At 38.6% G+C, this 10,001-nt stretch overlaps 1 pseudogene; it reads left to right on the top strand.

Moving 5' to 3' along the window:
- The first annotated feature begins 9,579 nt into the window (after positions 1-9,579).
- LOC120600411 (uncharacterized) lies at positions 9,580-9,698 on the top strand (annotated as a pseudogene).
- Positions 9,699-10,001: the final 303 nt, after the last annotated feature.

The raw sequence follows: 10,001 nt of genomic DNA, 5'->3' as shown, positions 1-10,001 counted from the left end.
CTTAAAAAAGTCTCCTCTAATGGAAAATCTGTTAGTATTTTTGTTGGGGTTGCCTAACTTTATAAAATTAACTTAGATCAAATGGACATCTGTATTGATGTAGAAGAGAAATTGTGGCAATATGATGTTTTAAAGTCAGAGATGATATATAACCACAAAATATTTGTTTTAACTTGAGTGTTAAAGGTCAGATTTAGCATTAGCACTAAGACTTTTGTACAGGATGTATATCCATACAAGATACATGGTTTTACTTGTAGCATATTTGCATTTGTTTGATAATGAATGATTTATAATCAAGTTTTTCTATATCTGTGGTTGTATTCATAATTGGGCTAGTCAAAGAAGCCCACTCAGTAAAAACATAATGGTTGTGGGTACTTTTCTTTCATTCTACTGTCTGGATCATGTTTCATGGTTTTATGACTAAGAATCAATGTCTAGGCACAGCTTTCCAAAAAGAAATCTGCTTTTCTTGCTGTTTCTGCATCTTCAATAAGACGATAATTAGCTACAATTGAAATTAAAATGCAACGATTTTGAGTTTTTGTTGTTATTGCTTGTGATCAGTATCTCATCATTACTGTCCAAGATTTATATTTCATGTCTTTCCCATCACATTGGAGTTGTGGCCTGGCTATGATGGATTGGAGTTACTTTTTCAGCCATGCCTAATTCTAATGCCATGGGTCGACCCATAACATCTTATATTTATTTATTTTTATTCATTCAATATTAAACGAACTAGTTGAGTCAGAATAAAATTTCTGCTTTAAAATCTAGAGTAAGATAGGTAAATCAAAGTTGAAGCTCAATAAAATTAAACATTGAAGATACTAAAGAATGTGTTCCAACAAAACAACGGAGTGAAAGGGTACAGAGGAGTACACGGGAGATGCACAAGGGGATGCTGAAAGGATGGGGAAGATGACGGAGGAAGATCTAAGAGTGAGAACAAAGCATTAAGCATTTAGAGGAACTAGTCAAAATCAACTGTAGAAGAAAGGATTTCAGGAGGAAAGTCTCTAAGAAGTTGAAAATGATAGAATACATGAAATAGAATTGGGGGAAGAATTACTTTGGATAGAGAATTTGGGTGTGGAATAGTGATGGATAGATAGAAAAGTAAGCACCAACAATGAAAACAAAACAAACCAAAACAAAATAAAATAAACTCCATGATAAGCAACATTGTGCAATAAAGAGATGTATCTGAATTGTATGGCATGACTCAGTTCTGATTAATATGTGGTAGTAATAGTATTATTATTAAGTACCAGTCCACAAATTTTGATGTAAATATGTTGCAGGGAAGGCAAGAATGTGTGGAGAATAGTTGTAGGGCTGGGGTTGGTATGAGAATTAAATCCTCTCATTCTGTAGCAGGAAGTCAATAGGTTGTTATTCTAAAATTGAAAAATTTAAAAATAAAAGTATTTGTTGCTCAGGCATTGAAAAGGAAATGCCCGAAGAAACATTTGAGAGAGTAGAAAGTAGTTGGTTCTGGAGAATCAGAATAGAGTGCCTGGAAGGAGAAGAGGAACTGCTAATTTTCAAAGTAAGTTCTATAGAACCATTTGACTTTTTAAACTCCATAAATGGATGACATTGATAAATGACATTTGTAGAAGAGAAGGCAGGACAAGAACCAATGTGAGAAGGGTGACATGATAAGGCGGCAGTTGTCAGTATCAGTTTTTTATCAATATCAACATTAACGGGCATTTTTAAAAAGAGTTTGAAGTAGAATGGTTAGGATTATAATCACAGCTCGATTTAACTGGAAGTCAAATGATATTTCAGTTGTTCAGTTGAGTAAATATTGATGAATTGATAAAACCAAAAAAAAAAAATGCTTCTTCCAAATGGGATTTCTACTTAATGAGATGACCTTGATGTGCCAACTGCTAATTAAATTAGAACCCCAGGGGGAGCATAAAAAGCTGTTAATTGAGAATACATCTTAAAAGTGAAAATATTGTGCTCTGGGTTAATATATTAACGTCTTCAGTTTTCCAAAGAATCAGTAATGCCTATTTACTACTCACAGAAATCATATGACAGCGAAGTGTGTTAATGAGAGCGTGTGGAATTGCAAAATGTGTTTCCTTTGGAGAGAGGGGGAAATCATTGGCTGAAGTTACCAGTTACGGTCAACTGCTATCTCCCTTGCAATACACTCTGTCATTATTTTGGGGGAGATTTTGGAGTAGTGGGCCTGTGAGAAGGAAAAAAAGCATAGACCAATATAAACCTCATTCACACCACTAATTTTGTGTCCAAATTTTTGTGGCTTGGATAAATTCTCATTTTCTTTACTCTTTCTTTTATCCATTTATCTAAAATCATGATGAAATAGAGAATAAACTGGACATGGAAAAGCCGCACACGTGTAAAGAGTTCCCAGCTTTTAAATGCGCAGTGGGGGCTGCGCTGAGGCTCTGGAGCCGAGCTCATCGCTGGCTTTCCTGATGCTTGAACACAGAAGGCGGAGCTGTGCGTTGAGGTCCATGCTTGCCAGGATGTCCTTTCTGTCTCTCTTCTGTCTTTCAGACTCTTTTGGCTCCTTCATCCATATCCTTTGTTCTTGACTTTCCATATCATTAGCGATATTAAAATGAATTCTCTGGAAATGGAAGTTTATGTTTAGGGCCACCTCTAGGTTTGACTTTCCTTCTTGTCCTGGCCTTTGGAATCCGGTAAAAACACACACGGGTATAGATTTGGGTATAATTTGACATCTCAGTGCCTTGGATCTGAGGAAGGAATTATGGCTGTGAAATAAATATATGCCTTTTTAAAGTTTATTTTGAGTTTGGAGGTCACTTTGTAACAAATGAGTTTGCAGAGATGACATAGCAGTGAAACAAATGCTGGCAGTTCGGGTGGAATTGAAGCCTCTGAATAAAATTTCAAATTAGCAGAAATAAACTTAAAAGTAGGTGACTAGTACACATGGCCTCAGTCCCAAATGTCACATTTATGATTTCAAGGTGACATTCTGTGAGTGAGGTTCAAGGTTCAGAAGTCGCAGTTTGTAAAACATTGTCAAAAGTCCCAAGCAGAGGCTCATCCTAAAAAATCAGGTCTTTTAAAAGAGAAAGCTTGTTATTTGTTTTGTAGTTTTGAATTCATGAAACCAAGGTGGGGAATCTGGGCTCTCACCCCCTACCGTCTTCACCCCATCCGAATTCGGTGTTTCTCTAGGACCGTTTCCACAGGGAGGTAAACTTTAGGGCAGAGGGGCTGCTTCAAAGCAAATGAGGCCCTTAATTTATCATAAAAAAGAAGACTGGTTGTTAAGGTTTTATTGGATTACAATAAAGGCTCCTAGCGCTGGGAGTCTGTGGTTTGATTCCCGGCATCACTGGGGGAGCTTGAAATCATAACCACAGATTATAGCAATGAGCTTCCAAATTTCCATATCCCAAGCAAAGATGCTGCTTTCCTGGAGCTAATGTGGAATTACATGCTCTGTGATTTTAGGATATGTATTGGAAAATTTTCTGTTTGGATATCACTTCAGGAGGGCTGTGATTCTCCAATCACCTCTGTGGTTATAGCTTGAATGTTCTTAAAAAAGGAAAGGAAAGAAAAAAATAATAAAACAAAACAAAAGATGATTGTTGTAACTCCCTCCATTCTGTGCTCTTGTACAGTTTGAAGGTTTTCATTAATTTTTTTCTTTCTCTGAGTTCAGTAAAAGTTCTTATAAGGTCATCCTTGGGTTGTAGCAGTGGCTTACGCCATTCTTCTAGGTCCCCCTCTCTTCCATACTTCCTATTATGAAGTCGTATCTCATCAGTGAAATAGACTCTAAAGTCTGCCATCTTTGATGTAAGTGGTACATACATATTTAGTACTATACACTTTTTTTTTTTAATTTTTAATTTTTGGGCCTGGCAGACAGACCGTATTGGAATGAGTAAGTCAAAGATATAAACAGCTAAATTTTGTTTTTCTTCTTGTAAGACATATACGATTGAACTGGCAAAGAAAATCGATGTCAGTTTGAATTCTTCTCTTTCTCAGACTCATTGGTGCACACACATGTATTTAACGAAATGGAAACAAAACCTATAAAAACTTGTGCATGCGTTCATCACACGACTTGAAACCTCTGGTTGTGCTGTCCTTGGCTGTCTCAGCTCACTGTCCCTGCATTATAGGAAGCCCTGGCCTACTTTTCACAGCTGGAGAGAAAAGCTTTGATTTGTTCAGGAAGGAGAGTCAGTGCCCGGGGGAATGGCCGGGGCTTTTCATCTGGTCTATTGATAGCTCAGTGTTCTTCCTCCACTCTGCAATAGGAGCAGACTGTTGGGCATTTGCTCTATATTGGTTAAGATGCTTTTCCCTACAATATATAATTTACAGAAAACTCAGCCAGTAAAGAAGTATGTCATCTCATAGAAGTGGAAATCCAGAAATAGGATACCAGTAGGCCCTTTATTAAGGGCTTAATAACATTGTCAAGGACTTTGGCTGATTTGGACATTTGTTCCCAAATGTCTGTTCTTTACCTGTACCAGGATCGCACGGCCCTGCCTGTGTTCAGGTGACTTTCCCTACTCCTGCGGGTAGAGTGCTCCATCTCCCCGACCTCTGTCTCCCCAGCCACCCCTCCTTACTGACTCTGGGCTTGGCCCATAGCAAGTGCTAGCCAGTGGGGAGAGAGCAGGCATGACACATGCACACAGAAACTTTAAAGGAATGGCTTGGCTCCCCTTTACTTTGCAGATTGCTGCCTTCTGCCAGCACAATAACAGGTCTCAATAGCAGCTGCTCCTTAGCCTGGGTCTGGAACCAGAAGACACTTGGGTTGACTGGGACCCAGAAGTCCCACAGCCATCACATGATTCAGGGAAATAAATGTGCGTTGCTTTCAGCCACTAACACTTTGGAGTTGTTTGTTGCCACAGGAAAAAACGATGAGTTTCAGAACCTAGTGTCCTTCCATTGCTCTACTCTAGTCCCTGCCAGTGAAGGCTGCTTTCTAAAGCTAATTTTCCTTGTGGTTGGAGGATGGCAGCGGTAGCTCTTAATGTCACCTCCAGATGTGACCATAGCCGGAAGCAGAAAAGGGGCCATCTCATTCCACGTTTCCTTAAAAGTAGAGACAGATGTTGCAGAAACTTCATGGCCGATTTCTTCTGGTACCTCCTTGATCAGAAATGGGTCACAAGTCCCCTTCTAAACCTTGTCATTGGCAAGGAAAACTTGCTGCAGCTGACCTGCATCCATCAAGATTGACCTCTCGCAGGAATAGCCAACGCTCTTTTGAATCACATATGTGGAGTGGGATGCAGGTGAAAATGAGAATAGTTAGATGCCTGAGCAAAATCAGGCCTTTGACTACCAGGGAAAGGTAGAAATGAAAATTGACAGGCAGCTTTCCTATCTCCTGTGACTTGACTTACACCTCTCCTTTGTCTTTCTCTCCCAGATGTTTTCCTTGTCATTTCCTGGTCTGTTTTTATTTTGCTCTGTCATCCTCTTATTTTGCCCCCTTTCTCATGCAGTGTAGGATATTCAGGGAGAGAGACTCTGATCAGAGCTCGTAGAGGAAACTTATTTCAATTTTTTTTTTATCACTTTAAGTCCAGCAGAGAATCAGTTTGCCTGTATACTGGCAAAACATGTTGACTTAGTTCCTAAGAAACTCTGAATTCGCTTACAGCCAGTGGAGCTTCTCCATTCAATACCAGAGATTTCCTAATGTGCCACGTTTTGAGAATGAGAGAGAAAAGAGAATCATCTCTTTGTTTTCAGTTTTTAATGGCTAGAATTGAGACCTCAGACTCCAGGGGAGGTGACTGTGCAAACCTCAGGATAGCGCTGATATTCTAAGCAACACCGTTTCTAGGTTTTCCTGAAAGGTCTCATTCATTTCCCAGTTTTCAGCCTTACTTCCGGGCCCAGAACAAGAGACCTGAATGATGTGCTTTCAAGAGGGATCGAGGGAAGGTGAGGACCAGAAGCTTGAATAGGCATCAAGTATTCCATTTACAACACATGGATTTTCCAGAACAGTGTTCATAAGACTGTGTTCCATTAAAGATTGGTATTTCTTAAAGTGGGTATTCCTTGAAAAAAACTTATATGGCCTGAAAGTGTTTGGCAAAATGCATCTTAAGTGTTTTCTCTTTTTAAAGCCATGTGTGATGTAACTTCTTTGCCATAATATCTAATGCACTCATTACTTTCTTCTTAAGGAGTAGAACGGTATAGAGATCGACAGTCAAGTTTCTAGAAACAAACAAACAAACAAACAAAAGGATTCTAGAAACAGACTGCCTAAGATTTGTCCCAGCACTACCATTTAATACTTAGTTCCTCCGTGCCTGGGTTTCCTCATCGGTAAAACTGGGGTACTAACGTGTGTATGTTTTTAGCAATGAAAAGAGATAGGGTATGTAGTAAATATTATCTGAGCATTATTATTTAAATCTCTCTCCCCTCCTCCTCTCTCCTTCCTTCTCTCTTCTTTTTTTTTTTTTTACCCCAAAGAAAATATTTTTAATAGGGAACAGTTGAATCCTAGGGAGGATATGTGCACAGACTTAGAAGTGTATCCATGAAATGGTTAGGTGGAAAATTGTCGGGAGCGGGGGACATACCTGGAGGCATAAAATAACCCCCGTGATGTTCTTTTTTAAAAGTTCTGTGTATGTTTGGAAAGAGATATCTGCGTAAGTATTGTGATATTGAGGATGTTGTTTCAAATTGTTAACAGTTATTTTTTCTGGGCTAGTGTGGAGAGGGAGGATATTTTCACTTCTTGTGTAATTTCATTAAAAATGATAGCAAAATGAATAATTTTTACTTTCTTTTGTTTTCAGTATTCTCATATAATATGTATTTAAATATTTAGTTTTTATTTGGCCTCAAAAATCTAAGAAACACTTTATAGAGATCCTTTACTGAATCATCAGAAACTTATAAATGAGGTAATTCTATTATTGGTAAATTGGAAGGATCTCTGAAAGGTTAAAATAAGGGATCATGTTATGGGGCAGCGAGCAGCATGCTGTGGTTACAGTGGCACCACATACTGTGGTTATTGTGTGTGGGGTGTGGCAAAAAAAAAAAAATGAGCAGTTTTTTTTCCTTCCCCAATGGCATCACTCTGCCCCATCCATTCTGATGGTAGTGGCCAGCTTCAAACAACTTTAAAGACGTTCAGCTACTTCTAAGTGTAGGTCTCTGTGAGAATTCCAATCATTCTTCTTTTCTTTAATGGAAGGAAACAACACTGACCTGTTCTTTTAGAATCTCAGTTTTGTAGCCTGATAGCCTTTGACGTTCTGCGGTATCTTGTAAATCTCTTTTTCCTGTCATACCCGAGGCAGGAATATAGTGTCTTTTGGCCGCCCGTGTCCAGCTTCTCTTTCCTTCTCCCTCCAGCCCCTGGCTTGTTTTTTTAAAGAATGTAAATTTATTGACTGACAGTCATTCTGGTCTGTATAGGGAATGGTTTCTGAAAGAATATCTGCATCTTCAGACCCTAGCGATCTCACAAATGCCTGCACTGTTCTTAGACGGGGATGCGCATGGGCGGATGGGAAACTCACTGGACAGCACGGAGCAGAAGCTCCTCATCGTGACGTGCAGGGCCTTTTGGTCCTCCCAATGTCCCCCCGCCCCCCACACACATTCCAGTTACAAAATTGCTTGCATTTCCTTGAATGCCATGTTCCCTCAAGCTCCTATGACTTGGCACCCGCTATTAACTCCTCATAGAATCTCTTCTGCCATCTTCTTTATCTTGCCAACCTGAAAAATAGCCTACTAGTCCTTCAAGAGTCCATAGAAAATTTGTTTTGTCAAAATCTTGTTTGACCTGTCCAGACAAAGGTAAATTCTTCCCATTTACATGCTAAATCTAGAGTTAAATGGGCTCCCAATGTTTTTATGCCTATTATAATTTATATACATTTGTTCTAATGATTCTGTGGCAGTCTTTTTCCTTGGCTAGATTTTGTATTGTTCAAAGGTAGAAATGATGCACTACTCATTTTTTAAAATAAGCACCTAGAATATATTACTTGTTGAGCAGACGTGTAAATAAACTTGTGGTATATGTAAATGAGTGGTTATAATGTAGTTCATTCAGAAAGTGACCACAGAAACAAATAATTTCTAAATTATCAACATATTTAGTAGAAAATAGATATAAAACTTTTATTGCCATACAAGTTTGTTCTAAGTAAATCAATCACAAAAGCCTTCTGTTGAAGTTTCACTACTCAGGATTTCTCTACATTTCTCAACTGCCTAAATTTCTAGAAAGCAACATCATGGATGTGGTGTTGATTCTACGATTATGGATTTTAATCAGTAGTTATATTACATGGGCAGAGAAAGACAGAGTAGAAGGTCTTTAATATTTTCTGCTCTTTGTGAGAGTTTAACCTAACTTACTTTTGCCTGTGTTTGAAATTAACTAGATAAAGTCTCTGTCATTACGAGACAATATGGACTTAGGGACATGGTACTGTCAGGGTGAATGATTCTATAACCGGTCGTCTGCCTAAGATGTAGAAAAGTGGTGTGACTCTTGTTCTTTCCTGGACATGATACTGTAAGGCTGTGAGAATGATATTCTTTTGTAGCAGCCTCTGTTTGATTTATGACTCTCCCATAGTTTAGACGTCAAACTATAGTTGAGAAATTAACTTTAAACAATCTAAATCCTGCAAAGATGGCTTTTAAGTCATTATTCTTTGTTAATGAAGAGGAACAAGAAAATTGCCAATACCACTTTCTCTTGAAAATTTTCAGTGTATTTATTGAGCCATAAGAATTAGAAATGGTCCATACCACTTGATTATTTACAGTGCTTCCTTTGCATCCTTTGTCTAATCTGGTCCTCCTGCTCCCCCAGCCACCACCATCATTAAAGTCCCTCTGAAGGAAGTAGAAAAGAAATGGTTGTCTTCACTGAAGATCAGAGAGGTGAAGTCCCGAGGTTGTTCAGGTAGTAACATGGGATAACATTGGACCCAAATATAACCCAGTTCTGTGTTCAGTGACCACAGCCCGAAAGCCTTTCCGCATGTCTTTTCTCCATGGAATCAGTATGATGGAATCTTCTCTCATTATTTGTTTCCTTTTAATAGAGGAACAGTTCTCAGAGTGGGGTTCATGGACACTCCCAGGTCCCTAACACCCTTTAAGGGGTCCATGAGGTCAAAGCTATTTCCACAATAATGCTAAGACGTTGTTCTACTTTTTTACTGTGTTGACATTTACACAGGTGGTACAAAAGCAGTGGTGGAAAACTGCTGGTGCCTTAGCATAAATCAGGGCAGTGAGAGCACACCTTTTAACCTCCTGTGTGATGAAATGGAAAGCAAGCGCAAAGCCCTCTGCTGCCTACCAGAGCGCACGATTGTCTTGAGGACAAAGCCATTGATCGTTTGAGATGCAAATTGAACTAGTTAGTTTTCTCGTGGGACACCCTTATATACTTAGAAATACAACTGACAGACAAACTATGGCTATTTATACTTGGGCACTGGACATGTACTTTTTGAAAATAAATGAAGTAAACCTGTTAATGTTAAAGAAAACAAACTGGTCTACAGCCATGCCACCCTGAACAAGCTCTATTTCGTCTGATCTTGGAAGCTAAGCAGGGTTAGGCCTGGTTAGTACTTGGATGGGAAACCACCTAGGAAGACCAGGTGCTGTAGGTATAAAAAAATGAAAAATAAAGGATTGTAAGCTGATAAAGTCTTTGTAATCTGTGAGGTCGACCAAGGGTCGCCTTGCCTAAAAAATAAAAAGTAAAAAAAATAAGCTAGTTATCTTTTTTTTTTGGCCAATGTTAAAATTTGAGCCTCAAGCAAAAATTTGAATTTTTGGAAAACAAGTATATGCTATCATAATCCTAATTAAGTTTCCCAATTCTTAAAGACTTTGCTGATGAGATTGGAGGTGATGTTAATAAATGTGGTTTTCGATGTTGCATAATGAAAATGTGTCACATTTGAAAGATC

The sequence above is a fragment of the Pteropus medius genome, unplaced genomic scaffold (genome assembly GCF_902729225.1).
Source record: "Pteropus medius unplaced genomic scaffold, Ma_sr-lr_union100, whole genome shotgun sequence".
In the NCBI taxonomy this organism is placed as follows: Eukaryota; Metazoa; Chordata; class Mammalia; order Chiroptera; family Pteropodidae; genus Pteropus; species Pteropus medius.
This window is presented reverse-complemented; position numbering and strand designations above follow the sequence as displayed.